A 27,538-nucleotide genomic window follows, 5' to 3' on the forward strand; every position below is an offset into this window, starting at 1 on the left:
TGTATATATATACACACACACATGTATAGATATATACATATATACATGAGATTAATTCCCAGAAATGAATTTGGTTGGTCAAAGAACATACACATTTATAATTTTTGACGTTTTTGAGAAATTACTCTCCAGCAAGTTTGTATCAATTTATTTCCACTTTTGCCGGGAATGTTCCAGAGCCTTTGCCAACACCGAAACAGAGTGTATTTTGACATTTTTGAACTTCAAGATGGGAGATAGTATCTCATAGTTTTTACTTGCATTTCTTTAGTTAATAATGAGACGAAGCTTTTAAAATATATTTGAGAATAATTTCTTTTTCTGGGAACTGCCTTTTCATATCCACTGCCAATGTTTCTATTCGCTCATTAGTCTGTGATACAAGTTGTAAATAACATCTTCCCCTAGATTGTCTCTTTAAAAAAATAAACAACTTTGTTTATGGTGGTTTTACTATGTGGACTTTTGTTTGATATTGTCGAATTTGTCAATATTTCTTTCTATGGCTTCTAGTTTTCTGTCATAGTTAGAAAGGTCTTCCCCAGCTGGGATGATGAGAAAGAACCCTCCCAGTTTTTTTTTTTTTTTTTTTTTTGGTAAGTTTATGGTCCCATGTTTCACATATAAATCTTTGATTCATTTGGAGTTTATTCTGGTGTTAGATACGAAATATGATTTCAACTTTATTTTTTCCCAAATGGTTCCCATATTGTCCCTAAGCTGCCTATAAAATAATCTTTTTCCACAGATTGGAGATCCCAGCTTGATTATTCACTAATTTGCCATATGTCCTTGTGTTTGTTTTTTAAGTTTTCTCCCCATGCCATGATCTGTCTGTTTATTGCATGAGTACTGTATGATTTATGTTAATGTAACTTTAGAATATATTTAGTATCTGGTAAGGCAAGTGCTCTCCTTATTATATTTCTTTTCCTTTTTTTTTTTTTTTTTGAGTTGGAATCTCGCTGTGTCACCCAGGCTGGAGTGCAGTGGTATTGATCTCAGCTCACTGCAACCTCCGCCTCCCGGGTTCAAGCAGTTTTCCCGCGTTAGCTTCCCAAGTATCTGGAATTACAGGCACCCACTACCACACCTGGCTAATTTTTGTATTTTTTTTTTTTTTTTTTTTTTTTTTTTTTTGAGACGGAGTCTCGCTCTGCCGCCCAGGCTGGAGTGCAGTGGCCGGATCTCAGCTCACTGCAAGCTCCGCCTCCCGGGTTCACGCCATTCTCCTGCCTCAGCCTCCGGAGTAGCTGGGACTACAGGCGCCCGCCACCGCGCCCGGCTAGTTTTTTGTATTTTTTAGTAGAGACGGGGTTTCACCGTGTTAGCCAGGATGGTCTCGATCTCCTGACCTCGTGATCCGCCCATCTCGGCCTCCCAAAGTGCTGGGATTACAGGCTTGAGCCACCGCGCCCGGCCAAATTTTTGTATTTTTAGTAGAGACAGGGTTTTGCCATGTTGGCCAAGCTGGTCTTGAACTCCTGACCTCAGGTGATCCGCCCACCTCAGCCTCCCAGAGTGTTGGGATTACAGGTGTGAGCCACCACGTCCAGCCCCTATTATATTTCTTTTAAAACATTTCCAGGACAAAACTTAATGTTTCTTTTTCCATGTCAACTCTAGAATCAGCTGGAGTAGTTAAAACAAAGCAAAACAAAACAAAAAACCAGTTGGTATTTCATTGAGAGCGCATTACATTTATGGATATGTTGGGGAGAATTGGCTTCTTAATAATGCTATGCTTGGCTACCAAAAATCATGATAAGCCTTTCCATTTAGTCAAGTTTCCCATCTAGTTTAGTTGCAGCATTTTAAAATTTTGATCATCTTGCATAACTCTTTTTTTTTTTTTTTTTGAGACGGAGTCTCGCTCTGTCCCCCAGGCTGGAGTGCAGTGGCCAGATCTCAGCTCACTGCAAGCTCCGCCTCCCGGGTTCACGCCATTCTCCTGCCTCAGCCTCCCGAGTAGTTGGGACTACAGGCGCCCGCCACCGCGCCCGGCTAGTTTTCTGTATTTTTTAGTAGAGACGGGGTTTCACCGTGTTAGCCAGGATGGTCTTGATCTCCTGACCTCGTGATCCGCCCGTCTCAGCCTCCCAAAGTGCTGGGATTACAGGCTTGAGCCACCGCGCCCGGCCAGCATAACTCTTAAGTTTATTCCCAGGTATTGTTTGTTATAAGATAGATGTTTCATTTTATTGTTTTGTTGTTTTCATATATGAAAGTTACTGAATTCTGTGTATAATTGTGTATGAGCCAGTTTATTGGGTTTCCTTGTCCTGTTAACTCTAACACCCCACACCAAGCTCCTAAGATAACTAATTGTTGACTGAGTGACCCTTTGTCTGCCTTCTTGGGAGCTGGGGCTACTGCTTTTTTTTTTTTTTTTTTTTTTTTTTGAGACAGAGCCCTGCTCTGTCGCCCAGGCTGGAGTGCAGTGGCACGATCTCAGCTCACTGCAACCTCCATCTCTGGGTTCTAGCAATTATCCTGCCTCACACTCCAGAGCAGCTAGGACTACAGGCGCATACCGCGCCCAGCTAATTTTTTTTTTTTTTTGTATTTTAGTAGAGACAGAGTTTCACCGTGTTGCCAAGGCTGGTCTTGAGCTCCTGAGCTCAGGCAATCCACCCACCTCAGCCTCCCAAAGTGCTAAAATGATAGGTGTGAGCCACCACGCCTGGCTGGGAGTTGGGGCTTAAGGTTTCAAGACAGTTAATGCTGAGGAAGAAAGAGGAAACATTGATTTCATCTATTGTTCCAGGATAAAGAGTAGATCATTAGCAATTGATTAGCTCATTCTTAGGGATTTCTTTGAAAGTTGGCTTTTAGTGCCAGTGTTCGGGCTTCTGAATGGCTTGCTGAGGTCTGCTCTGTGGTCTCAGGAATGACTTTTTTTTTTTTTTTTTGAGACAGAGTCTTGCTCTGTCGCCCAGGCTGGAGTGCAGTGAGGCGATCTCCACTCACTGCAAGCTCCGCCTCCCGGGTTCCCGCCATTCTCCTGCCTCAGCCTCCCCAGTAGCTGGGACTACAGGCACCTGCCACCTCGCCTGGCTAATTTTTTGTATTTTTAGTAGAGACGGGGTTTCACCGTGTTAGCCAGGATGGTCTCGATCTCCTGACCTCATGATCCACCCGCCTCGGCCTCCCAAAGTGCTGGGATTACAGGCGTGAGCCACTGTGCCTGGTCTTTTTTTTTTTTTTTTTTTTAAACTTAAAAACCTAAAAAAATTACTTTGGGAATGACTAGGTAAGGAAGGTTATCCTCATCTAACCAGAGATCCAGTCGAATTTATGCACACAGTGGGGACAGAAGAATTGGTCATGGGGAAGAGCCACTGTGCAACATTATTGAAGCTCCATGGAAGTTTCGCAACTGGGATCCTTTTATGGGGGGCAGATAGAAATCATGCCATCTGTCTGAGATCAGATGGACCCTTTAAAAAAACCACAATATTAAGGCCGGGTGCGGTGGCTCATGCCTGTAATCCCAGCGCTTTGGGAGGCCGAAGCAGGTGGACCACTTGAGATCAGGAGCTTGAGACCAGCCTGGCCAATATGGTGAAACCACATCTCTACTGAAAATACAAAAACTAGCTCGGTGTGGTGGCACACGCCTGTAGTCGTAGCTACTCAGGAGGCTGAGGCTGGAGAATAGCTTAAACCCGAAAGGTGGAGGTTGCAGTAAGCTGAGATTGCGCCACTGCACTCTAGCCTAGGTGACATAGGGATACTCTGTCTCAAAAACAAAAACAAAACCACACACACATTTTGGGAGGCCGAGGCAGGCAGATCACCTGAGGTTAGGAATTTGAAACCAGCCTGGCCCACGTGGTGAAATTCCATCTCTACTAAAAATACAAAAATTAGCCGGGCGTGGTAGTGGGCGCCTGTAATCCCAGCTACTCAGGAGGCTGAGGCAGGAGAATCGCTTGAACCCAGGAGGTGGAGGTTGCAGTGAGCCAAGATCACACTACTGCACTCCAGCCTGGGCGACAGAGCAAGACTCCGTCTCAAAAAAAAAAAACAAAAACAGAAACAAAAAACAAAACAAACACCCCTGCCCCCTCCAATATTAGTGATTACTCTGTAAAGGTTCCAGAAAAACTTCGTTACATCCATTTTGGGTTTTCAATTTAGTATCATTGGAATTCGACTGGAATTCTAAAGGGTTAAAAGAAATCCTAGCATTTGACCTAAATACTCATAGAAGGCTCTCTCTCTCTGGCAATGTTTAACACCTCAAAATGAAAATACATGAGCTCATTGGAATTGCTAGAAAAGGGCACGGCAGTTTTTCACACTTCTTTTGCCAGGAAGATAACACTTTAATTTCAGCCTGATTTTTTTCTTACCCTGGAGGGAAGGTGGGGTTACTCGTTGGGGCTCTGGGGCTTCCATTCTGCCAGCTTCTTTGGTGGGTATTAGCATGAGAAAACACAAGAGTAGTTTGACTTCCTATATTTTTCCAATGTTGCCTGAGAATCTGGGGCTGAAGCTGCAGCATAAAGGAGTAAAATTATATGCTAGGGTCTCAAAGCCTTTGTCCATCACTTTCTCTCATCTTTATTCTTTATTAAAAGTCTAGCTAATAAAAAAAAAATCTAAGTTCAAAAGTTCAGATAAAACTCCCTAAAGTCTGTGACCTGATTTTCTTCAGCTTGACTCATGTTAGCTCCTGGATATGGAGTTTCTAGTTTTTCTTTATGATTTTGTCAGAGACATTTGAACCAGAGCAACTTCATTGTGGATAGCAGTTGGGTAAAATGAGGCTGAGACCTCCTGGGCTGCATTCCCAGGAGTTTAGGCATTCTTAGTCACAGGATGAGATAGGAGGTCAGCACAAGATACAGGTCGTAAAGACCTTGATGATCAAGTGGGTTGTGGTAATGAAAGCCAGCCAAGACCCAAAACCAAGATGGCTATGAGAGTGACCTCTGGCCATCCTCACTGCTCATTATACATTAATTATAATACATTAGCATGCTAAAAGACACTCCCACCAATGCCATGACAGTTTATAGATGCCATGGTAATGTCCGGAAATTACCCTATATGCTCTAAAAAGGGGAGGAACCCTCAGCTTCAGGAATTGCTCACCCCTTTCCCAGAAAACTCCATGAATAATCCACTCCTTGTTTAGCATATAATCAAGAAATAACTATAAGTATCCTCAAGCCAGCAGTTTAAGCTGCTGCTCTGCTTGTGGAGTAGCCATTGTTTTATTCCTTTACTTTCTTAATAAACTTGCTTTTGCTTTGCACTGTGGACTTGCCCCGAATTCTTTCTTGCACAAGATCCAAGAACCCTTTCTTGGGGTCTGGATCGGGACCCCGTTCCGGTAACAGTTTCTGGAGACACAGCGCTGTGTCAGACGAGAGCGTGCCGAGGTGGGTATGTTTTCATCAGCTGATTGCTGCAAAGAAAAACTTGCCAACTAACCAGGTCTGGGTCACTCTCTACCATAGTAGCAGCATAATTGCAATCCGATCAGCTAACCAAAGATTCCTAGCCTGCTTATTTTTCCTGGGTTTATTTGCCTCTGTGCTCTGAGACATCTATGTCATGCCTTTCTGTTTATACTCTTCTTGACTGAAACCTTAGAATATGAAGTAAGACGAAAGAAAGCCAGCTGGAGAAGCTGTCAGTTCGGCAGGTTTGGGCCATGGTCCCAAAAGACACTATTCCCTGAATCATGCCTGGTGTGACCCATTTCCTTCTGTCTGCCTGCTGCTCCTTCCTCTGTGCTTGAGGCCTGGCTCTGTCTTCCAGCCAACACCAGGACTACTGGGTGTGTGGACCCAGACCCTTACAACCTGACTCACCACAGGTCTGCAGGGTGCCCTGAGAGCCCACAAGGCTCTGGTTGCTGGGGAGACAAAGATTTAAAAGGCAGGCACCCTGGCTTTGAGGAACTCTCAGAGGTTTGCCCTCAGCTCCTTTATTTGAAAGAGTGAACTTAGCTGCGGCTCCCACCTCTAAGGAAATCTTACCAAGAATTTAAAGAAAGACCAGAAGAGGCCAGGCGCGGTGGCTCATGCCTGTGATCCCAGCAGTTTGGGAGACCAAGGTGGGAGGATCACTTGAGGCCAGGAGTTCAAGACCAGCCTGGCCAATATGGTGAAACCCTGTCTCTACTAAAAATAAAATAATAAAATAAAATAAAATAAAGCAGCCCAGAAGAGAAATATGATCGATAGCTTATAAGGTGGCCTCTGGTTCTTCTGAGAAGGTGCAGAAGAACTAGACATACTTAGGCAAAAAATAGCCACCTGCAGGAGAATTGATAGTTCCTTCCCCTGCCTTCTCTGGTGAGAGAGTCCTTTCAGCCCACTTCCTGATTCTCACTTATAATCATACCTGGGTGGTCTTGAAGGGTACTTGGGTATCATGCTGTGCTGGAAAGAGCCTGGGACTAGGAGGAAGCAGCTTTGGGTTCTAATCCAAACCATTGTGAGACCTTGGGCAAATGCCTTAACTCTTCTATGGGATTAGTTTCTTTGGGAAATTGCCTTCCCTACCTCATCAGGATATTGTGAAAAATAACTACGTATCTATATATGAGTGTGGATTTACATAGGTGGAAATATATACACACAATAAAATATATACATACACACATAAATTTAAAATTTTCACAATAAATAGTTATCATTTATTGAGCAACCCTTAGTTATTAGGCATTGTGTTAAGTCTTTTACAGTTAGCTTGTAGTTACAATATTCTTGCAAGACAGGTGATAGCAACCTCTCTGTTCCACTGCCTCCACCACACACCATATTATAGATAAGGAAACTGAGGCTTAGAGAGGCAAGGAAGTTTACTCAAGCTCACAGAGAAAGTTTCTTTTTTTAAATCTTTTTTTTTTTTTTTGAGACGGAGTCTCGCTCTGTTACCCAGGCTGGACTGCAGTGGCCGGATCTCAGCTCACTGCAACCTCCGCCTCCCGGGTTTACACCATTCTCCTGCCCCAGCCTCCCGAGTAGCTGGGACTACAGGCGCTCGCCACCTCGCCCGGCTAGATTTTTATATTTTTTAGTAGAGACGGGGTTTCACCGTGTTAGCCAGGATGGTCTCGATCTCCTGACCTCGTGATCCGCCCGTCTCGGCCTCCCAAAGTGCTGGGATTACAGGCTTGAGCCACTGCGCCCGGCCTTAAATCTTTTTTTTTGAGTCAGAGTTTCACTCTTGTTGTCCAGGCTGGAGTTCAATGGCACGATCTTGGCCCACTGCAACCTCTGCCTCCCGGGTTCAAGTAATTCTCCTGCCTTAGCCTCCCGAGTAGCTGGGGTTACAGGCATGTACCACCACACCCAGCTAATTTTGTATTTTTAGTAGACGCAGGGTTTCTCCATGTTGGACAAGCTGGTCTCGAACTCCTGACCTCAGGGGATCCACCCGCCTCAGCCTCCCAAAGTGCTGGGATTACAGGCGTGAGCCACTGCGCCCGGCCTAGAGAAAGTTTCTTTTGGAGAGTAGCCAACACTGGGCCATGCAGCAATAGGTCCTCAGTAATGATGACTTCAAAGGCAATCATGATGCTTTTCCATCTGAATTCTTTCCTATGGCTCCTTCTTCCTAAATCTGGAAGATTGTCTCTGATTGCAACATAGGCTGTCAAGCTCCTAGACACCTTTATCTGTTGTGGGCTGCTCACACTGTGTTCCTCGGAAGAGCTATGCAATTTAGGGGAATTCTTCCAGTGGCTTGACATCCCCAGCCTGGGCCTCATTTGGGTTTGGTTCATCATCCAGCGTTCATGAACATCTCCATCTCAGCTCCTTACCCTCCTCTTTCCCCACTCTACGCCTCAGCAAGATGAACTTTGCTCTGTTTCAAGTCCATGCCTCAGGCTTTCCCACTTTTCTGCTTTTGCTCAAATTCTTCTCTCCATTGCTCCATCTGGAATGCCCTTCTGTCTCCTTCTTTGCCAAATTTCTAAATATTACGTATCCTTATGGTCTTCTGTAAGGTCCTGTTTCTTCACGAAGCCTTTCCTAATCTGTTTAGCTGGAAATGGTTATAGACATTCTTTATTTCTTTTTAGTGGAACACTCCTTATTTCTCCTTGTAAACGTATGCTTTCTGAAGGTTAAGTTCATGTCCAGTTCATATTTGTACTTCCAGTCTGTAATACATGTCTTTATATGTAATAGCCATGTGTTCATTTACTCAATGAATAAATCAATCAGTAAATAAGTGTATAAATCTTGAGGGAGTTCTGAATTGTGTGTGGTGTTAAAGATGTGCCAGGAGAATTATACTTGTTTATTTATTAAGCACATGCTGGGTTTAAAATCCTCTGCCAATATTTATTACACATTTTTTTTGTCTTAGAATTTATGGTCTCTAATAAATATGAATAACAAAGACAAGAGCACACACCAGGAGAAATACATTAAACCAAATTTTTAAAAAATGCATTTTATGTGATGATGAAGAAGGGAAGGGTAATTGTGAAAGAGATTGCAATTAGGAAAAATAGTTCCAAGGTCTGACAAAGGGGAGTGCCGTGGACTGAATGTTTGTGTCTCCCCCACATTTACCTTTTGAAATCCTAACCCCCAATGTGTTGGTATTAAGAGGTGGGACCTTTGGGAGGTGAGAAGGTCATGAGGGTGCAGCCCCTATGAATGGGATTAGTGCCCTTATGAAAGATACTCCAAAGAGCTCTTTAGCCTTTATTCCACCATGTGAGGAGACAAGGAGAAGACAGCAGCAAGCAACCTGGAAGAGGGCCCTGACCATAGTGGTACCCTGATCTCAAACTTCCAGCCTCCAGAACTGTGAGAAATAAATTTCTGTTGTTCTTAAACCACCTAGTTTGTGGTACTTTACTATAGTGGCCCAAACAGACTAAGACAAGGAGGGAAGATTAAATGACTGAGAGAAAAATAGTGTTTGAACATAGATTGAGAAGCTACAAGATGACACAATACAAAACATACATTTGTTCTCTAAGACCCTCTATGTTTTATAAAACATCTACTCAACCTATAGACATCTACTGGGAAAGCACCTTGAACTAGAGGTTGGGGTTAGAAAGGTCAAAATGGCCAACTTCCTGCCCTTGCATTCTGCAGAAGTTTGCTTTGGAATGCTCTGGGAGGAGAGAGGAAGAACTCAGTGTGCAGGGAGGTCTCACAGAGGTCATGACCCTCAACCAAGGCCTGAGGAAGCAGTGTGGTGTGAAGTTTCAGAGTATAGACTCTAGAGTCAGACGGGAGGCTGATATGGTTTGGATTTGTGTTCCCACCCAAATCTCATGTTGAATTGTAATTCCCAGTGTTGAAGGAGGGGCCTGGTGGGAGGTCATTGGATCATGGGGGCAGATATCCCCCTTCCCGTTCTTGAGATAGTGAGTTCTCATGAAATCTGTTGTTTAAAAGTGTGTAGCATCTTGCCCGTCTCTCTCTTCCTCTTGCTCCAGTCATGTAAGACATGCCTCCTTCCTTTTCACCTTCTGCTGTGATTGTAAGTTTCCTGAGGCCTTCCCAGCCATGATTCCTGTACAGCCTGCATAACTGCGAGCCAATTAAACTTCTTCTCTTTATAAATTACCCAGTCTCAGGTAGTTCTTTATACAATGTGAGAATAGACTAATATAGAGGCAGACTGCTTGGACTGGATCTAATCCTGCCATTAACAATTGCTATGGTTTGAATGTTTGTTTCTTCATAAACTCATGTTGAAACTTAACCCCAATGTAGCAGTATTGAGAAGTGGGGCCTTCAAAAGTTGATTGGGTTGTGAGGGTTCTGCCACATGAGTAGACTAATTCATTCATGGATTAATGGGTGAATGGGTTGTCATGGGAGTGGGACTGGTGGCTTTATAAGAGGAGAAAGAGAGACCTGAGCTAGCACACTCAGCCCCCTCATCATGTAATGTCCAGCACTACCTGGAGACACTGCAGGGACCCCATCAGCAGGGGGGCCCTCTCTAGATGTGGCCCCTTGACCTTGGACTTCTCAGCCTCCATAACCATAAGAAATAAATTTCTTTATGTATTTCCCAGTTTCCTGTATTCTGTTATAAGCAACAGAAAATGAACTAAGACAACTATTAACATAATTCTGACATGTAACCAAGCCTCAGTCTCTTTCTCTGTAAAATGTGCTAGTTATATTACCTATACACAGAGTTATTATGAAGATTAAATGAGAAAATCCCCAGCCTCTAGGTAGGACTGCCTTATCCCACCCCAGACTGACTCTTTGTTCAAAAGTCAAGTGAATTGGGAGGCCAAGGTGGGCAGGTCACAAGGTCAGGAGATTGAGACCATCCTGGCTAACATTGTGAAACTCCGTCTCTACTAAAAATACAAAAAATTAGTCAGGCATGGTGGTGGGCGCCTGTAATCCCAGCTACTTGGGAGGCTGAGGCAGGAGAATCGCTTGAACCCGGGAGGGGGAGGTTGCAGTGAGCTGAGATTGCGCCTCTGCACTCCAGCCTGGGCGACAAAGTGAGACTCCATCTCAAAATAAATAAATAAATAAATAAAATAAATAAATAAATAAAAGATTCAAGTGAAAATGCCTCTTGGTTCATTCGGAAGTTGTTTCTGTTCATTTGTTGTTTCACCAAAAGTGATGGAAGGATGGGCTGATTAAGCAAATAACTTTAAAGAGCATCAAAGTTAAGCTAAATGATTTTTTAAAGGCTGTGGATCCAGATTCCCAAATTAGTACTTACATAAAATGACAGCTTATAGAAATATAAGACAGCCCAAGGCTGGCAATGAATAGGCTTATTTTCTAGCATGTTATTGGATGAGGAAGAGGAGACAGAAGACACTTTACCCAACTGCGGGGACTCTGAATTTGGCAGGTTAGTTCTGTGTGAGGAGGATGAGGGGCTCCTGAGAGAGTTCGTACCCTGTGCCATTGATTATTGGAGAGTAGACATTTCTTTTGCTGGTATTTTTTTCTTTATAGAGCTCACTGGTATGCTATTGCAATGGAAGTATCTGACTGTTTATTATAGTGCACGTGAGCAGTGCCTTTAAAACTAGGGAGAATGCACCTATGTCTCCAATTTCCATCTTCAGCAAAAATTGCTTTCATATAAACCTTATGGTACCAATTATATACATTATGCCTATATAAATAGTAGGGTTAAAAGCAGTTAGAGATTTAGAGATTATTAAAGTTTTATTTTTGGGGGTGGAGCTGTATTTTCATTTAGTCATAGTCTCCTGTCACAAATGAACATTTTTTATTTCATTGCTAAGATAAAATAATTAAAAAAGCAAGATTGGAGAGAGAAATGAACAGAAAGGATCGATTGAGTGAGGAGGAAGGTGGGAAAGAGGACAGCAAGTGGAGAAAGACTGGAAGGAAGAAGTGGGTAAAGAAAGGAGGTGAACACAGAAGAAGGATCTATGGTTTGATAGAAGAAATAAGACCTAGTATTGATAGATTGGTGGGGTGACTATAATCTATTGTACATTTCAAAATAGTTAGAAGAGAATAACTCAGAGGTTTCTAGCATAGAGAAAAGACACACATTTAAGGTGATTAATATTTCAAGTATGTTAATTTTATCTTTACAAATTATATGAATGTATTTAATTATCATATGTACCATGAAACTATTACATTTATTATGCATCAATTTTAAAAAAGACAGGCTGGATGTGGTGGCTCACACCTGTAATCCCAACATTTTGGGTGGCCGAGGCGGGCAGATCACTAGAGCCCAGGAATTCAAGACCAGCCTGGGCAACACAGTGAGCCCTCCATCTCTGTGTTAAACAACAACCACATAAAAATAAAAATTAAAAAGCACAGAAGGAAAAACAACGTTTGGTAATTGGAGTCGAGCCTAGGGGTGGCAGTGATATCTGAACAATGTTAAGCAGGTCCAAGCAAATAAGATCTCCATCAAGCCTGTAATCCCAGCACTTTGGGAGGCCGAGATGGGCGGATCACGAGGTCAGGAGATCAAGACCATCCTGGCTGACACGGTGAAACCCCGTCTCTACTAAAAAATACAAAAACTTAGCCGGGCGAGGTGGCGGGCGCCTGTAGTCCCAGCTACTCGGGAGGCTGAGGCAGGAGAATGGTGTAAACCCGGGAGGCAGAGGTTGCAGTGAGCTGAGATCCGGCCACTGCACTCCAGCCTGGGCGACAGAGCGAGACTCCGTCTCAAAAAAAAAAAAAAAAAAAAAAAAAAGATCTTCATTCAAAAGTTTCCCTCATTCATTTGGAAAACCATTCTGGGAGGGCAATTGAACCTTTATTTAGTTTAGGCACTCTTTATAACTATAGATCCCTTTGCATATATAATGTGTACCAAACAATGTAGCCTGGGTGTTTTCTCTGATTTTTTTTGCAGTAAATAAATCTCCCTGGGTAGATGGCAGTACTGTGCACACAAAGTCCAAGGCCCTGCCTTCCACGTGCACTCCCTCAGCAGTGCTTCCAACTCTTTGCACCCCTCCGCACACACATCCAGAAGGCGGGCAAACACAGGAGACGGCACTTCTGATAAAGGCTCCAGTGTGGATGGTGGTGGCTGGACGTGGAGGTCGTCAGGGACTCTGCCTGCCGTAACATCCCACATGCTGGTGCACAGGGACGTTCGGTGGATACTTTTGTCTTGGCTTGACCTTCCTATTTCCTGCCAAACGATGGCCCCATCTTCTTCAAACATGAAGAACACTTTCTCTTGGAAGGCTCCTAGATGTCGATATAGATTAGTAAAAGTTCTGGTAAGCTGTAATTAAGTTACTTTTGATCAACCTGCATGTTCCTATTGAATTTTTATTTGTCAATCTCTCTTCAGCCTGCATGCTCCTGGAAGGCTTACAGGGTCCCATCTTTTGTGCCTCTTAACATGTCAGTTTCTGGTATGGTTGTCCTTACAAAGAAGAAACATGATCAGAACTCCCTCCTCTTCTCTCCTCCACCTCTAAATTTTCTGGCTGGCGCTCATCCATTCCTTTTTCCCCCATCTCAGGAGGTGGGCTCCTTTTCTTGTTGAACATGAATGCCTCCACCTCTGCTCTGGGGCCAGCTCCTTCTGTCCCCCAGGGACCTTGTTCCATCCATTGTCTCCAACTCTCTCTCCACCTGTCCTTCTCCACTGGATCTTTCCCTCAGCATGTGCATGTGCGCATTTGCTTGTTTCTTTTACTTAAAAGAAATCCACCCTTTCTTGACCCAAACCTCCTTTCTCTTCTGTTCATATCAAAGCTCTTAGAAAAAGGAAGCCATGCTCAAAGTTAGTTGTTTCATTATCTGTTCTTGTAACAAAAGATCTTATTAATCCTTATTTTAACTTATTTATTTCAAAGCAAACATGGTCCTATTCGTTTTTTTTTTTTTTTTTTTTTTGCTTGTAAAAGCCATACATTCTCATTTAAAAGTTTAGTCAACACACAGAGAAAATCAAAAGTGGTAATAATGGATAACCCCAGAATTCAGAGACTACGGCCATAGCACTGCAGGCACTGCACCAACAGTCATGTTCCTCCGTCTTCCTTTGTGGCAAACTTTAGGTATTGACCTCAATTCACACGTGCTGCAGTTACAGACATATCCAGAAGACCCTTTTATGCTCTTACAATTAGTAAAGACCTCCAGAAACTTCAGTCCCTGCACATTGCATCTATTGAGATTTATCGTATTCAATGTTAAAAGAAAGTTTAAAATATTTTATTTACGAATTCATTGAGAATAACAATAATACATTTGTTACAGACTGCCATAAATAATATTTTAATGACAAAATAATAAATATGCTTTTCAGAACAAAAAATATTTGGTGAGAGGAATGCGATGTTTTACATTTTTACACATTTTTATATGTCTAGCATAATAGACGACTGGACTTTAATGCCTTCTGCATTTAAATTGTTGGGATATGTTGTTAAATATATGAAAAAAATCTGATCTCACATACAAGTGCTTAGAAAAAGGAGGAATATTTTAATAATTTTGATAACATTTTAGCGTAATTGTTGATATTCTGATGTGGTATAACATCAAAATTCAAGAAGTGGTAGTTTCATATCTATGAACTTTTTGCACTTTCTCTACACTTGTGAGAGAATGAAAATAAAAAAGGCAAAAAAAATCTTATTATGAACATAATTGTGACCTCATAGGCCTCCAGATAGGGCTCTGAGGTACCCCGGGGATCCCCATAGCACACTTTGAGGGCCACTGGTCCAGGCCACTGATACCATTTCCTTTACCAGTGACTCAGGAAGTACATGTGACCCAGTTCAGATGAAGGAGACATAATGGGATTTTTCAACCTACTTGAAAATGTCTCCTCAAACATAAAAAGGGCCCCATAGGAAGACAGAGCATGCTGCTTCTGCTCGTCAGTGTCATGTTTTCGTGCGCATCTTGGCTTTGAAAGGGAGGCTGCCTGAGGATGGCTGAGCAGATGCCATTGAGCCACAGGGCTGACCGCCTCGAGTTACCTTGACACAGGACTTAAAGTTTTGTGAAATTAACTTTGACTTAAGGAAAGAAGGAAGAAAGGAACAAGGGGAGGAAGAAAGGAAAAAAGGTAGGACCTTTTGGTAGATATCCTTCCAGACTTTTTTCTAAATGTTTATATATTTATAGGTTGATATTCATTCATCTCTGTGTGCCAAGAACTTAGCTCAGTGTAATGCCTGGCACAACTCAGTGATTAATAGACGTTCTTCAACGGAATGAATAATTGAATATGTGGTGTTTATTGACTGACGACGATTTCCTTTTATTCTGTTCTTTGTCAGGATGAACAAAAGCAGATGACTCTAAGAATGACAGGTTTCCTGGGTGCTGTGAAGCATACCTAAACAGATAGCTGCAAAGAAGGATCTTTTCTCTATTTCAAGACGTGAACACTGCCCCATCCCCACTCCCGGTATTTTGTACCCTAACCGAAATTGGGCATTTGCCTGATATAACCTGGAAAAGTGTGGCGCATTATACTTTACATCGTGATTTATAGTTTACCGACTGCTTTTACGATGGTCTCATTTAGTTTTCCAAGATAAAGCTGTGATATAGTGCTATTATTCCCCTTTTCAAAAAGAGGAAATGGCGGACATGTGAGGGTAAGTGAGTGGTCACACACTAGTCAGCAGTAGAACCAGGACTAGAATTGCAAGCCCAGTGTTCTCGAGGGTTGAGCCCCAGGAAATTGTGTCCTGGGCTTTGGCATCATGGGGATTTGCCCGACTGCCCTCAGGCAGGGGAGGGATGGAGTGCAGAGACAACTGGCCTTCATCCTTTGTCCCAGGCCCTGCCCTCTGGGAAGTCCAGGACCAGAGAGCCGCAAGGGTGACATTGTGATCCACTTCAGTTGAATGGCAGTAAAATGATCAAGCCCTTGTTCTGAATGACTTTACCTGGAGGTGATGTCTTCCGCTAGACTGACTGTGACATTAAAAATGGATGAGACCAGGGACGTTTCCCACCCAGAGCTCAACAGAAACTGGCAAGTGTCGAATTTGAAATTTTGCACTGCAACTCACAGGCGTCTACTGACCTAAGACTTGGAAACAATCCAAGACTAAATGTTGACAGCTAACTCAGGGAGAGAGAGGGAGAATATAAAATGCCAGGGCATGGCAGCAGCAAAGGGCCTTGGGCCTTTACCTGCCGTTGTGGGCAAGTAGAAAATAATCCATGCAGGATTCAAGACCTGCCTTCTCATCCTGACCCTGTACAATGATTGGAATGCGCCCCCTTCAAAATTCAGGTGTTGCAAATGTGATGGCAGCAGAAGCTGGGACCTATAAGAGGTGAGTAGGCCCTGAAGGCTTCTCTCTCATTAGTGGGATTAAGGCCCTTTTAAAGAGGCTTCACTGCAGCTTCAGGTTAGCTTGCCCTTCTGCCTCCTTAGGCACGTGAAGGCGGGATGTGAAGACGGGATGGAAGATGCCCACCAGACCATCTAGCTGGTGCCTAGATCTTGGAGTTCCCGGCCTCTGGACTGTAAGAAATACATTTCTGTTCTTCATAAGTTATCCAGGCTCAAGTATCCTGCTGTAGCAGCACAAAGGAATGAAGACACTCGCCACAGTGTTGTGTGACTGAGCAGATGGTTTCCCCTCTCCAGAACTAAGTTTTTCTTTAACTTTTAAAAAGAAATGGCCGGGCGCGGTGGCTCAAGCCTGTAATCCCAGCACTTTGGGAGGCCGAGACGGGTGGATCATGAGGTCAGGAGATCAAGTCCATCCTGGCTAACACGGTGAAACCCCGTCTCTACTAAAAAATACAAAAAAACTAGCCGGGCGAGGTGGCGGGCGCCTGTAGTCCCAGCTACTCGGGAGGCTGAGGCAGGAGAATGGCGTGAACCCGGGAGGCGGAGCTTGCAGTGAGCTGAGATCCGGCCACTGCACTCCAGCCTGGGCGACAGAGCGAGACTCCGTCTCAAAAAAAAAAAAAAAAAAAAAAAAAAGAAATTAAGGGCTGGATCACCTGACATCGAGAGCTCGAGACCAGCCTGGCCAACACAGTGAAACCCTGTCCCTACTAAAAGCACAAAAATTAGCCAGGTGTGGTGGCAGGTGCCTGTAGTCCCAGCTACTTGGGAGGCTGAGGCAGGAGAATTGCTTGAACCCAGGAGGTGGATGTTGCAGTGAGCTGAAATCATGCCGCTGCACTCCAGCCTGGATGACTGAGCAAGACTCCGTCTCAAAAAAAAAAAAACCAGATAAGAACTAGATGGTCTCACAAGGAAGATGACATCTGAAAGCACAAGGAGCAGCCACATAAACTTAAGTCCATTAAAAAAAAAAATAGGATGGGCACGGTGGCTCATACCTGTGATCTCAGCACTTTGGGGAGCCAAAGTCAGAGGATTGCTTGAGCCAAGGAGTCCAAGACCAGCCTAGGCAACATACCAAGACTTCATCTCTACAAAAAATTTTAAAAATTAGCCAGGCATAGTGGTGCATGTCCGTAATCACAGCTACTTGGGAGGCTGAGGTGGGAGGATTGCTTGAGCCCGGGAGGTTGAGGCTGCAGTGAACTGTGATGAGCTACTGTACTCCAGCCTGGGTGACAGAGTGAGACCTTGTCTCAAAAAACCAATAAGAATAATAAAGAGGAAAAATTTTTACTCATGTAGCGAAATAAATTGTGGGATACACACACACACACATCTGCATATCTATATATACTCGAAAAGTTTACAGTCTCACAGATGTAATATGTAGATGTTGAGAAAAGTAATCCATACTTTTACCTTTGTTCTTACCTAAGCCCTGGGTCCCTTGCTCATCTCCCCAACTTGCCTCTCAGTATCCTGCCTGCTGCCTCTTCTGTACACATAACTGTTTTTGAATGAATGAATGTGAGTGAGAAGCATGCACAGGTCTTATCTCTTCTGAGAGAGTCTAATGCAATGGAAAGAAATTTGGCATCCACCATACCTGGTGTATTCCCAGCTTCATCTTTTATCAGCTGTGAGACTTGGGGCAGGATCACCGTTACTCCATCTGTGAAAGGGGACTATGGAGAGGAATCAAGATAATTTGTGTGAGTTCCCTAGAGCAGCCCTGAGCTCTGGCAGTTGCTTCAGGCGTGGTAGCTGCTCTCTGTCACATGCACGGGGCCGCATGAGGTTACACCATATCGGAGCTGCAGGACAGCAGAGAAAAAATGCAATTATTTCATGTTGGGGTAACCAGGGCAGGATTTCTGGAGAAGAAGTATTTAGATGGGGTACAGAAAGAGGGCCCCCAAGTGTGGTAGGTAGAGATGGGAAAGGGAATCCAATCCAAGTGAGGGAGAGCCAGGGTGAGGAGGCAGAAAAGCAGAAGGAATGGCAAGGCTGTAGAAGGTAGGGTGGTTTATTTGGAGGAAGATGCAGCTGGAAAGGTAAATTGGGACCAGGTTTTAGAGGATACTGAGTGGCAGGCAGAGCATTTGGACTTTATCCTGTGAAAAATGAGCAGCCATTGGAGGTTTTGAGCAGATGAGTGACAGGTTTTACATGTGTTTTTGGCTTTGGTTTTTTGAGTTGGAGTCTTACTGTCGTCCAGGCCAGAGTGCAGCAGCGCAATCTCAGCTCACTGCAACTTCCGCCTCCTGGGTTCAAGTGATTCTCATGCTTCAGCCTCCCAAGTAGCTGTGACTACACGTGCGACCCACGATGCCTGCTAATTTTTGTCTTTTTAGTAGAGGCGGGGTTTCACCATGTTGCCCAGGCTGGTCTTGAACTCCTGAACTCAAGCAATCCACCCACCTCAGCCTCCTAACGTGCTGGGACGATTACAAGCGTGAGCCACCATGCCCAGCTGAGTGGCAGGTTTAAGAAATTATATTTCTTTGGGGCAAGTTGTGGGAAAAGTCACAGCAACAGCAACTCAGTGCAAAGATGGGTGCACATTTCAGAGATGGACTTTGAAGCAGACTTTACTGAACTAATTCTAAACAGACGCTATGGTGCAAGCAGCTCATGCGTTCTGGAATGCGAAGCCTCTGATAAAGGTCTTGGGAGAGAGATTGGAGTCATCTTGGGTAAGGGTGGGGGTAGGACAAGATGATGTAGGATAGGTTTTTGAGAGGAGGAAAACTCGTGTAGGGATTTATGGCTCTCACTACCGTGGCATTTAAATGGATTAGTCATGTAAGATCTTGAATGTGGGCATACGGCTGGAATCTTCAGGGACCCAGGGTGACAAGGCAACTTTATTTTAGCCGAAAAGCAGCAAGTTCTTCAGCTCTGAGTAACATTGATGTCAAATAACAACCACTTAGCACTGGCAAATAAAGATGAAAAAGAAAAGAAAAATGAAAGAATAAAAAAAGGAGGAGGAAAGGAAGAAAAAAGAGGAAAGTACTGGAGAGATAAAATAGGAAAGGAAAAAGTGAGGCAGGTCATAGACAGGGATGCGTTCTGCTCAGTTGCCTGTCATGCACTGTGCTGCCCAAGGCGCCTGCCCTGCCTCCATCAGTCACTTCAGCTGGCCGAGAGGAGGTCCAGGATGCCAGAAGAAGACTATAGTCAATTTCATCTTTCTGACTATAAACAATTCAAATGGAAAAATGTTGGATGAGACCCCAGTGGCTCAGTCTGGATGGAGGAGATTTACTCATCAATCTTTGAGTTTTTTTCACTTCTGGGGATTGTCACCCATGTCAGATCCATCTGGACATCTCAGCTTTTTATTTTTTTTCCAAATGTCTTGCCAGGAAGAATACTTAACACATTTAAATGTAAGAAACTAGGACATAGAGAGAAAAAACCAAGTGTTAGCATCAGTTTCTCCCTTTTTCATAAAGTCTAAGTGGTATTGTAAGATCATTAGATCCATTGAATAAATGAATTTATTCAACTACTATGTCACAAAGGCTTGGTAGACACCAGACACTCACTGTACAAGCTACTGCTGGGCTTCTTTTTTTGTTTTTGTTTTTGTTTTCTGAGACAGGGTCTGGCTCTATTGCCCAGGCTGGAGTGCAGTGGCATGATCTTGGCTCACTGCAACCTCTTCCTCCTGGGTTCAAGTCATTCTCCCACCTCAGCCTCCTGAGTAGCTGGGACTACAAGTGTGGACCACCACACCCAGCTAAGTTTTGCATTTTTTTGGTAGAAACAGGATTTTGCCATGTTTCCCAGGCTGGTCTTGAACTCCTGAGCTCAAGTGATCCATCCACCTTGGCCTCCCAAAGTGTTGGTATGACAGGCGTGAGCTACCGCACCCAGCATGGGCCTCTAATAGGACCCCCTATGTCATAAAGATGAGATCATACAACAGACAAAAGAACAACAGAGATGATATTGCAAGACGTTCCCCTAGTTACGTGTCTGGTAAAAAACAAAACAAAAAACAAACTTCATTCTCATGAGTTCTTCCTTACAGCTCCCTACGACTCTGCCTTTTCCTGTTTTCTGCTTGTACCACTGATATCTTCTGTGCTTGAAAGTGCTGCTTGAAAGTAACTTCAAGGCTAAATGATCCCATTTCTTTAGCAGTCAAACTTGAATCAGGATTGTTTGTTACTCTACTTTCCATCAGCTATAGACTGAATGTTTGCATCCCCTCAAAATTCGTATGTTGAAATTCTAACCCCCAATGTGACGGTATTAGAAGACGGGACTTATAGGTAGTAATTAGGTCCTATTAGGTCTAATGAGGTGGAGTCCTTAGGATGGGATTAGCACCCTTAAAAGAAGAGACACCAGTCCCTCTGCCTTGTGAAGATATAAAGAGAAGACAGCTGTCTACTAGCTAAGAAGAGTGACCTGATCAGACACCAAACCTGCTAGGGCCTTGATCTTGGACTTCCCAGCCTCAAGAACAGTGAGAAATACATTTCTATTGTTAAGCCCCCAAGTCTATGGTATTGTGCCATAACAGCTGAGCTAAGACACCATCTTTACAACTCTCTTCTAATGCTAGCTGGTTATCCAGGCCTTCCCAGGGGTCAGGCCTTTTACTTTCATTGTCTGTAAGCCTCACAACAACCTCTTACAGGAAATTGAAACTCAGCCAGGTTTCATTACTTGCTTGGAACACATGACTAGGAAGTAGCAGAGTCAGGCTTTGACCCTTCAGTCTGTCCAGATTCTGCAAAGTGGTCTCTTTCCCCCACACAATATGTCTCCCAACCCCCCAGCTGTGAGTTATTTCCCACTCTGTTCTTGCCCTTGCCATGGAACCAGGGAATTTCAATTAGGAGTCTGTGTCCCTTGGTTTTCTCTCTATTAATAAATGTTTGATTGATTCTAAATGAGCTGTCACTATGCCTTGGTGTGAGAATTACAAGCAGCTCCACGAGCAGATTGTCAGGTGACAGCCACGTGACCCAAGCTGTTACTGTGGCAGCAGCTGTGGAGGAAGAGTATTTAATTATGGAGATGGGAGGAAGGGGACCAATGGGTCTCAGGGAAAGACTTGGTTGTTCCGGGCCTTATCAACTCTTCGGGATTAAGAAACCAGTCTTTGTTCTGTCTCTTCGTGTCCTTTTGATTTTTAAAATAAAATGTAAGTCAAAGTTCCTTATTGCATTTAAAATCTGCGCCAGTTTTGTTCTCTGGTTCTCTTGGGCAATAGGAGTGATAAAGTGTGAACTATCACCTTTGAAACTTGTGCCTGAGGAGCTTGACTCAGATCTGCAAGCATAAAGGGTTTAAACAGTTCTGTTTTTTGCCTGAGCCCAGGAGTTCGAGGCTGCAGTGAGCCATGGTTACTCCACTGCACTCCAGCCTGGCGACAGAGTGAAACCCTCCTTTCAAATATATGTATCTGATATATCAAATATATATATATATAAAACATATGTGTGTGTGTATATATATAAAATATGTGCGTGTATATGTATATAACACATAGATAAAAGGTGCCCCATCTGCAGGTGAGCACAGCCCTGTGCAAAGGACAAGACTCTTGAGTGAAGCAGCAGGCTGGACTTCAGCTCCATTCAGCCCCTGGGTAGGATGCCCCTATAACCACAAAGCCCACCCCCCATAACCATGCACAGCAAATCTAATGCTAGGCACGTTTTAATCAGTTAGGATTTATTAACTGTTATTAGTATTACTTATTGTATGTCCACCAAGTCCTGAATAAATGGAGACGTTAAAAGGAATTAAGGTTTTGTATCATTATCAATGGAGAGACGTTGTTGCCTCACCGGTTTGTATTCAGTTACCCAGAGGATCCCGGCCATGGATGCTAAATTCCTTAAGTCTGGTCTAGTAACAAGAGTGAGGGCAGGAGAAAGTGGCACTGATACAAGTGGCTGAGGTCAGGGGACTATCACTCAGATGCCATATTTCCCAATGTTCAGGTCTGCTTGAAGAAGCAAACATGGGTAGGGTAAAAAGTTTGAGGTGTTTTCTCAAACTTTGGGGGCAGAAAGATCTGGGGACAGAAAAACTGGGTTCCACCCCTAATTCCTGCCATCATGGGCCAGGCCTTTCATTCCTGCGGTCTCCTCATTTTAAAAATGTGGGTTACAGTCACTTTCCTATATATGTTAGATGGCTTTGAGGATTGCACAAGATAATTTCTGAAAAAGTACTGTGAATTCTATGAGATGCAATATAGATGGAAATTGTCATTTCTCTTCTCACTGTAATTTGTTAGGTTTGCTGAAACAAGAAGGCAAGGTTGTGGACTGTGAGTGTACTACGGGTAAGGATGTAAGCTTTATCTTTTCTTTCCAAACTGAACATGGGTAGCCTTCTGTGCGATCTGGGCCTGGCAGGCGTGCCAAGTGCTCTTGAGTGACACCTGCTGGTCGTCGATGGAACCGTGGGGTCAGGGTACACGGGGACGGCCTCCCCCAGCCTTCAGCAGATACTTGACCATCTCTAAGTGTGCATTTTGGAGCGTTCCCTTCCCACTGGTCGGTGGAGACTACCTTTGCGTTTCTTGTTCTGCCAAAAAGATTCACACTTGTTGAAACCTATGACTAATTTGTCATACCCAACATCCAGATTTGATGTGAATTCCCAAAATAACCTTCTGACAAACTCACCTGAGCTCTCAAAACCTTTTCTCTGTTCTCCACCATAATCTGCCTATGTATTCACAAGGCTGAACCATCACCAACATTACCGCAGGAAAAATAGCAATTCAGTTACAGAAAGTGAAGTAATAGTCCATTTTCATAGTCGGGCTGCGTCCAGCACTGAGACACTAAGAATCTATGACTTCAGCTTTTTCTCCTGAAGCACTCCTCTAAAATGCACGACTGGGCACAGTTCCACTGGGAAGCTAAATAAATCAGGAAAACACAGTGGCCTGTGAGATGCTGAGAATTTAGAATCCAAGATAGCTTCAACTTTGATTTGTCCTTCTTTTTTCTAACGGATGTTCTCTTTAGTTTGCATGAATTTCTGAAACACGTATTTGTGGTTTAACCCATCAGTTTTTTCTGTACAGCAGGAAAAGTAAGTTTTGTTTTTTACTTAGAAGAAATCGAAAGCCTGGAGATGTTAAGCAATTTACTTAAAGTTCCAAAGGACACATATCTCAAATACGCTTATCAATAAAACGTGTGGGTCAGTGGGTGAGTTCGAAGTCAGCAAATGCTGAACTTTCTTTCGCTGCTTTCCATCTGCCGGAACCAGTGAATGGGCTGATGATGCTGTTTAATGTTAAGAAAAAACAAACCGGCAGGGCGCAGTGGACCACGCCTGTAATCCTAGCACTTCGGGAGGTTGAAGCAGGAGGATTGCTTGAGCCCAGGAGTTCAAGACCAGCCTGGGCAACATGGAAAGACTCTGTCTTTATAAAAAATTAAAAAAATAGACTGGGTGCGATGGCTCATGCCTGTAATCCCAGCACATTGGGAGGCTGAGGTGGGCAGATAACCTGAGGTCAGGAGTTTGAGACCAGCCTGACCAACATGAAGAAATCCCATCTATACTAAAAATACAAAATTAGCTGCGCATGGTGGCGCATGCCTGTAATCCCAGCTACTCGGGAGCCTGAGGCAGTAGAATCGCTTGAACCCGGGAGGCAGAGGTTGCAGTGAGCCGAGATTGCACCATTTTACTCCAGCCTGGGCAACAAGAATGAAACTCCATCTCAAAAAATAAATAAATAAATAAATAAAATAAAAATAAAAATAAAAAAAATGAGCCAGGTGTGATTGTGCATGCCTGTGACCCCAGCTGTTCCAGAGGCTGAGCCTCGAGGATTGCTTGAGCCCAGGAGGTCGAGGCTACAGTGAGCCATGTTTGCACCACTGTGCTCCAGCTTGGGCTACAGGTGAGATCCTATCTTAAACAAACAAACAAGAAAAGGCAACTTATTCAAAGAGCCGGATCCGACATTCTCTCATGAGGTGGAATGAGCTGCTGGGATGTGCAAGTATGATTAGAGATGTTGATTTAAACTTCAGTTTTGCAATAGAAGAAATATTAACCACCTTTCTTAGTGCCAAAAGAAACTCTCATAAAATAGAAGAGTTGCAGTTGGAATCCTCATGTGGAATATTCAGGTGTGTGTGGGAAAGTGATAACGAAATTGCTTTTTTTCACAAGAGTCTCAATATGGAAAGCAATTAAGTGGGAACAAGAGTTAAGTCAGAAGGAAACTGGGAGAAACCCTTGAAACAAGTGGTTTGATCTACTTGGTGGCCTGTAACTCCTGCCACCTGAAAAGATCTGCATTTCTTTTCTTTTCTTTCTTTCTTTTTTTTTTTTTTTTGAGACAGAGTTTCACTCAGTTGCCCAGCCTGGAGTGCAGTGATGCGATCTCGGTTCACTGCAAGCTCCGCCTCCCAGGTTCACGCCATTCTCCTGCCTCAGCCTTCTGAGTAGCTGGGACTACAGGTGCCCGCCACTACGCCCGGCTAATTGTTTTGTATTTTTAGTAGATACGGGGTTTCACCGTGTTAGCCAGGATGGTCTCGATCTCCTGACCTGGTGATCCACCTGCTTTGGCCTCCCAAAGTGCTGGGATTACAGGCATGAGCCACCGCGCCCAGCTTCTTTTCTTTTCTTTTTTTTTTTTTTTTTTTTTGAGATGGAGTTTCGCTCTTGCTGCCCAGGCTGGAGTGCAAAGGCGCGATCTCAGCTCACTGCAACCTCTGCCTCCTGGGTTCAAGTGATTCTCCTGCCTCAGCGTCCCAAGTAGCTGGGAATACTGGCGCTTGCCACCATGCCTGGCTAATTTTTTGTATTTTTAGTAGAGATGGGGTTTTGCCATGTTGGACAGGCCGGTCTCGAACTTCTGACCTCAGGTGATCTGCCCGCCTCGGCCTCCCAAAGTGCTGGAATTATAGGCATGAGCCACTGCGCCCAGCCAGGATCTGCATTTTACTTTACTCTTTTCATTTGAACTTCAGTGTATGGACAGCACATAGTGCGCTCAGTCAGCACCTGCTGCACCCAGAGCAAGCTTTAACACGAGCTAGAATGACTCAGAAAAGCCTCCCTGGTGAACCCCACCTGGCTTTGGCCAATCCAACTTCACGTTCCCACAGAAGGCATTGTACTTGCACAGGGCCTGAGCTTGGTCCACCACTGGAACTATCTTGTAGGAAAGATTGCTGGGCTTTGGGTATTTGGTAACTAACGTCTTTGCATTGGTTTCTAGACCAGCAGTTCTCAACTGAGGGCAATTTGGCCCCCTCTAGGACATCTGGCAATGTCTGGAGACTTTTTTGGTTTTATAATTAGGGGTGCTACTGGCACCTACTGGTGTGTCTAGTGAGTAGAGGCCATGGATGCTGCTAAACATCTTACCTTGCAAAGAACAGCCCTCCTCGACAAGCATAATCTGGCCCAAAATGTCAATAGTGCCATGTTTGAGAATCCCTGTTCTGGACCAATTCAATTTTCTTTTTTAAAAATTTGTAGACACAAGATCTCACCATGTTTCCCAGGCTGGTCTTGAACCTCTGGCCACAGACAATCCACCCTCCTTGGCCTCCCACAGTGCTGGGATCACAGACATGAACTACAGCCTCTGACCCAGTTCTTTTCTAAAGCAAGCAAAGTATAGTAGGATTATAGTGAAGCTTGTACCATACTGCTTTTAGCCTTATAAAAGAGGATCTGCCAAACTCTATTATGATAATACTGCTGTATAACCACCAACCACAGCACCTAGGCAACAATGATAAACTTTTGCTCGTGAGTCCAGAGTCAGCTGGGCAGTTCTGCTAAACTGGGCCAGGCTTGTCTGACACTGATGGAGCTCACTTAGGTCTCTGCAGTCATGTGGTGATTTGGCCTGGGAGCTGGCTGCTACAATATGAGTTCACTCAGTGGTGGGTGGGCTGTTGGCTGACATGGCAAGGGTAACTGGATCACATGGTCTGTCATCACCCAACAGGCTCACCCAGGTTTTTCACATGTCTGTGGCAAAGTTCAAGAGAAAGACAGTAGAAACATGAGAGGCCTCTGGAGGCCTGGGCTTGGAACTGGCGTGTTACCACTTCCACTGTACTCCACTGGCCAAAGGAAGTTGCGAGATTCAAGGCCTGGAGGAACTTCTCATGAGAAGAGCTGCGAAGTCAATTGCAACGGGCAAGGATACAGGGAGGAGTGAAGAATTGTGGAAATGTTTGCAGAAAATCCACCACACCCTTCTTCTCCAATCCTAACTCACACTCATGCTTCAAAATTCACTCAACCACTACTCCAGAGCGCTTGGTCTAATCTCCTCTGTCCTCCTGTTGACTTCCAGGCTGACATCTCTCATAGCACTGCTCACATTGTGACACAATCATGGGCACAACCATTGGCCTGCCCCAACTTGACTCCAAGCCATCCTGAAGGCAGGGACCATGAATGCATGAATGAGTGAATATATGTCCTTAATGTCTTGTAAATCTGACCGTAGAGCATAAGGAGCTTGGGTCCTAGAGTGAGAATGCCTCCATTCAAATCTTACTTTTGCCTCTTACTAGGTCAAGTCAAGCAAGTGAATAAATAATCTCTCTCTGCCTCTGTACAATGGGGAGAATAATAGTCTGTACTCCAGAGGCTTAGAGGAGTGATTGGCACATAAGAATCCTCAGTCACGGTAGCATCCGTTATTATGAATGCCTCTTTCTCCATTTCAGTCTGGCACCTGGTTTGTAGAGACCTGTGACTTCATTCACTAATTCATGCGTTTAACAAATGTCTGTAGAGCCCTTAGTTACTGGCTAGACACAGCACTCCTCGCTTCTCCTCACACAGTAAGAGAAGCACACGTGTCACCCGGCGATTGACTCCTCAGTGTTTGAATTCATTTTCATCTATGGCTGGTTTTGCATTCCGTTCAGTCATTAGAAGAGATTAATGTTTCCTTCTGTAGAGGTGACACCGCCAGGGAGTCACCATGCTCCCAGGGAGAGGAGTCCTATGCATCCTTTCTTTCCAGGCCTGACTCATGAGGGAGACCTTGCCTGGGCTGCTGAATTCCTATAGATCACAGAGACAATGAGGAGAACTCTGTAGGAAGGAGATTTTAGCAAGCTCAAGAGCTGAATTCGGTGTGTCGCTGTAACATTTTGGGAACTGTTAAAATAAGACACGTACGATTTCAGACAGATTTTTAAATGGCAACATAAAATAGCTGCTTCTGCCGTAGACTGGTTTTTGTGGGTTTTATAACCAGAAAAAATTAGAAGATGGCTCATGAATAATACACTGACTCAGTTCTGGGCGTCGCAGTGCCCCTCACAGTGTGACTGTGTCTACTGCTTTTAATATCCTGCAGATTGACCGGGTGTCTCTCACTTAGCAGGTCTCAGCAGAAATGGAATCTGGCAGGAGGATGGCATCACCAGCTTCTCCCAGGTTCCAAGTTGCCAAGTCAGATGACTCTTGCTTGGCCTTGAAATTGTTCTCTTTCTTAAAGGTTTCAGGTTAGAATTGAATACTTCTGAAACACTTGCAGGAGATCCTAGGTGTCTGGTGTAAGCTGGATTGCACAAGTAGAAATTTGGAAAAAACTCAGCCTAAAGTGGATTTGCATTTTCATGGCCCACCTCAGGGAATTTACTGTAATGTTATTGCTGCCAAACACCTGTGTCCATACTAATATTTTTTTAGTCTCTAAAATACTTTTGTATTACATAATCAGAAGAATATAATTTAGCCTTGATTATACTGGCTTTGA

At 44.0% G+C, this 27,538-nt stretch overlaps 2 long non-coding RNA genes across 12 annotated transcripts in view; one reads left to right on the plus strand and one right to left on the minus strand.

The window, feature by feature from the left end:
• LOC105476324 (uncharacterized) overlaps positions 1-27,538 on the plus strand; it is a 53,217-nt gene that overhangs the window by 12,802 nt on the left and 12,877 nt on the right. For 4 of the 11 annotated variants that reach the window (XR_011611144.1, XR_011611136.1, XR_011611135.1 and 1 more), the window contains 4 exons: positions 14,744-14,874; positions 15,859-15,950; positions 21,324-21,400; positions 22,058-22,105. This is a non-coding gene — a long non-coding RNA (uncharacterized lncRNA). Of the gene's footprint in view, positions 1-12,342; positions 12,719-14,209; positions 14,530-14,743; positions 14,875-15,858; positions 15,951-21,323; positions 21,401-22,057; positions 22,106-27,538 lie in introns of all 11 variants that reach the window. The other 7 variants (XR_011611140.1, XR_011611137.1, XR_011611142.1 and 4 more) reach the window with 5 other exon arrangements.
• Positions 22,112-26,924, minus strand: LOC139357614 (uncharacterized). Its single transcript, XR_011611146.1, has 3 exons — positions 25,171-26,924; positions 22,452-22,690; positions 22,112-22,350 (listed from the first exon to the last, which is right to left on the minus strand). It is a non-coding gene; the product is annotated as an uncharacterized lncRNA (long non-coding RNA).

The sequence above is a fragment of the Macaca nemestrina genome, chromosome 12, assembly GCF_043159975.1.
Source record: "Macaca nemestrina isolate mMacNem1 chromosome 12, mMacNem.hap1, whole genome shotgun sequence".
Taxonomy (NCBI): domain Eukaryota; kingdom Metazoa; phylum Chordata; class Mammalia; order Primates; family Cercopithecidae; genus Macaca; species Macaca nemestrina.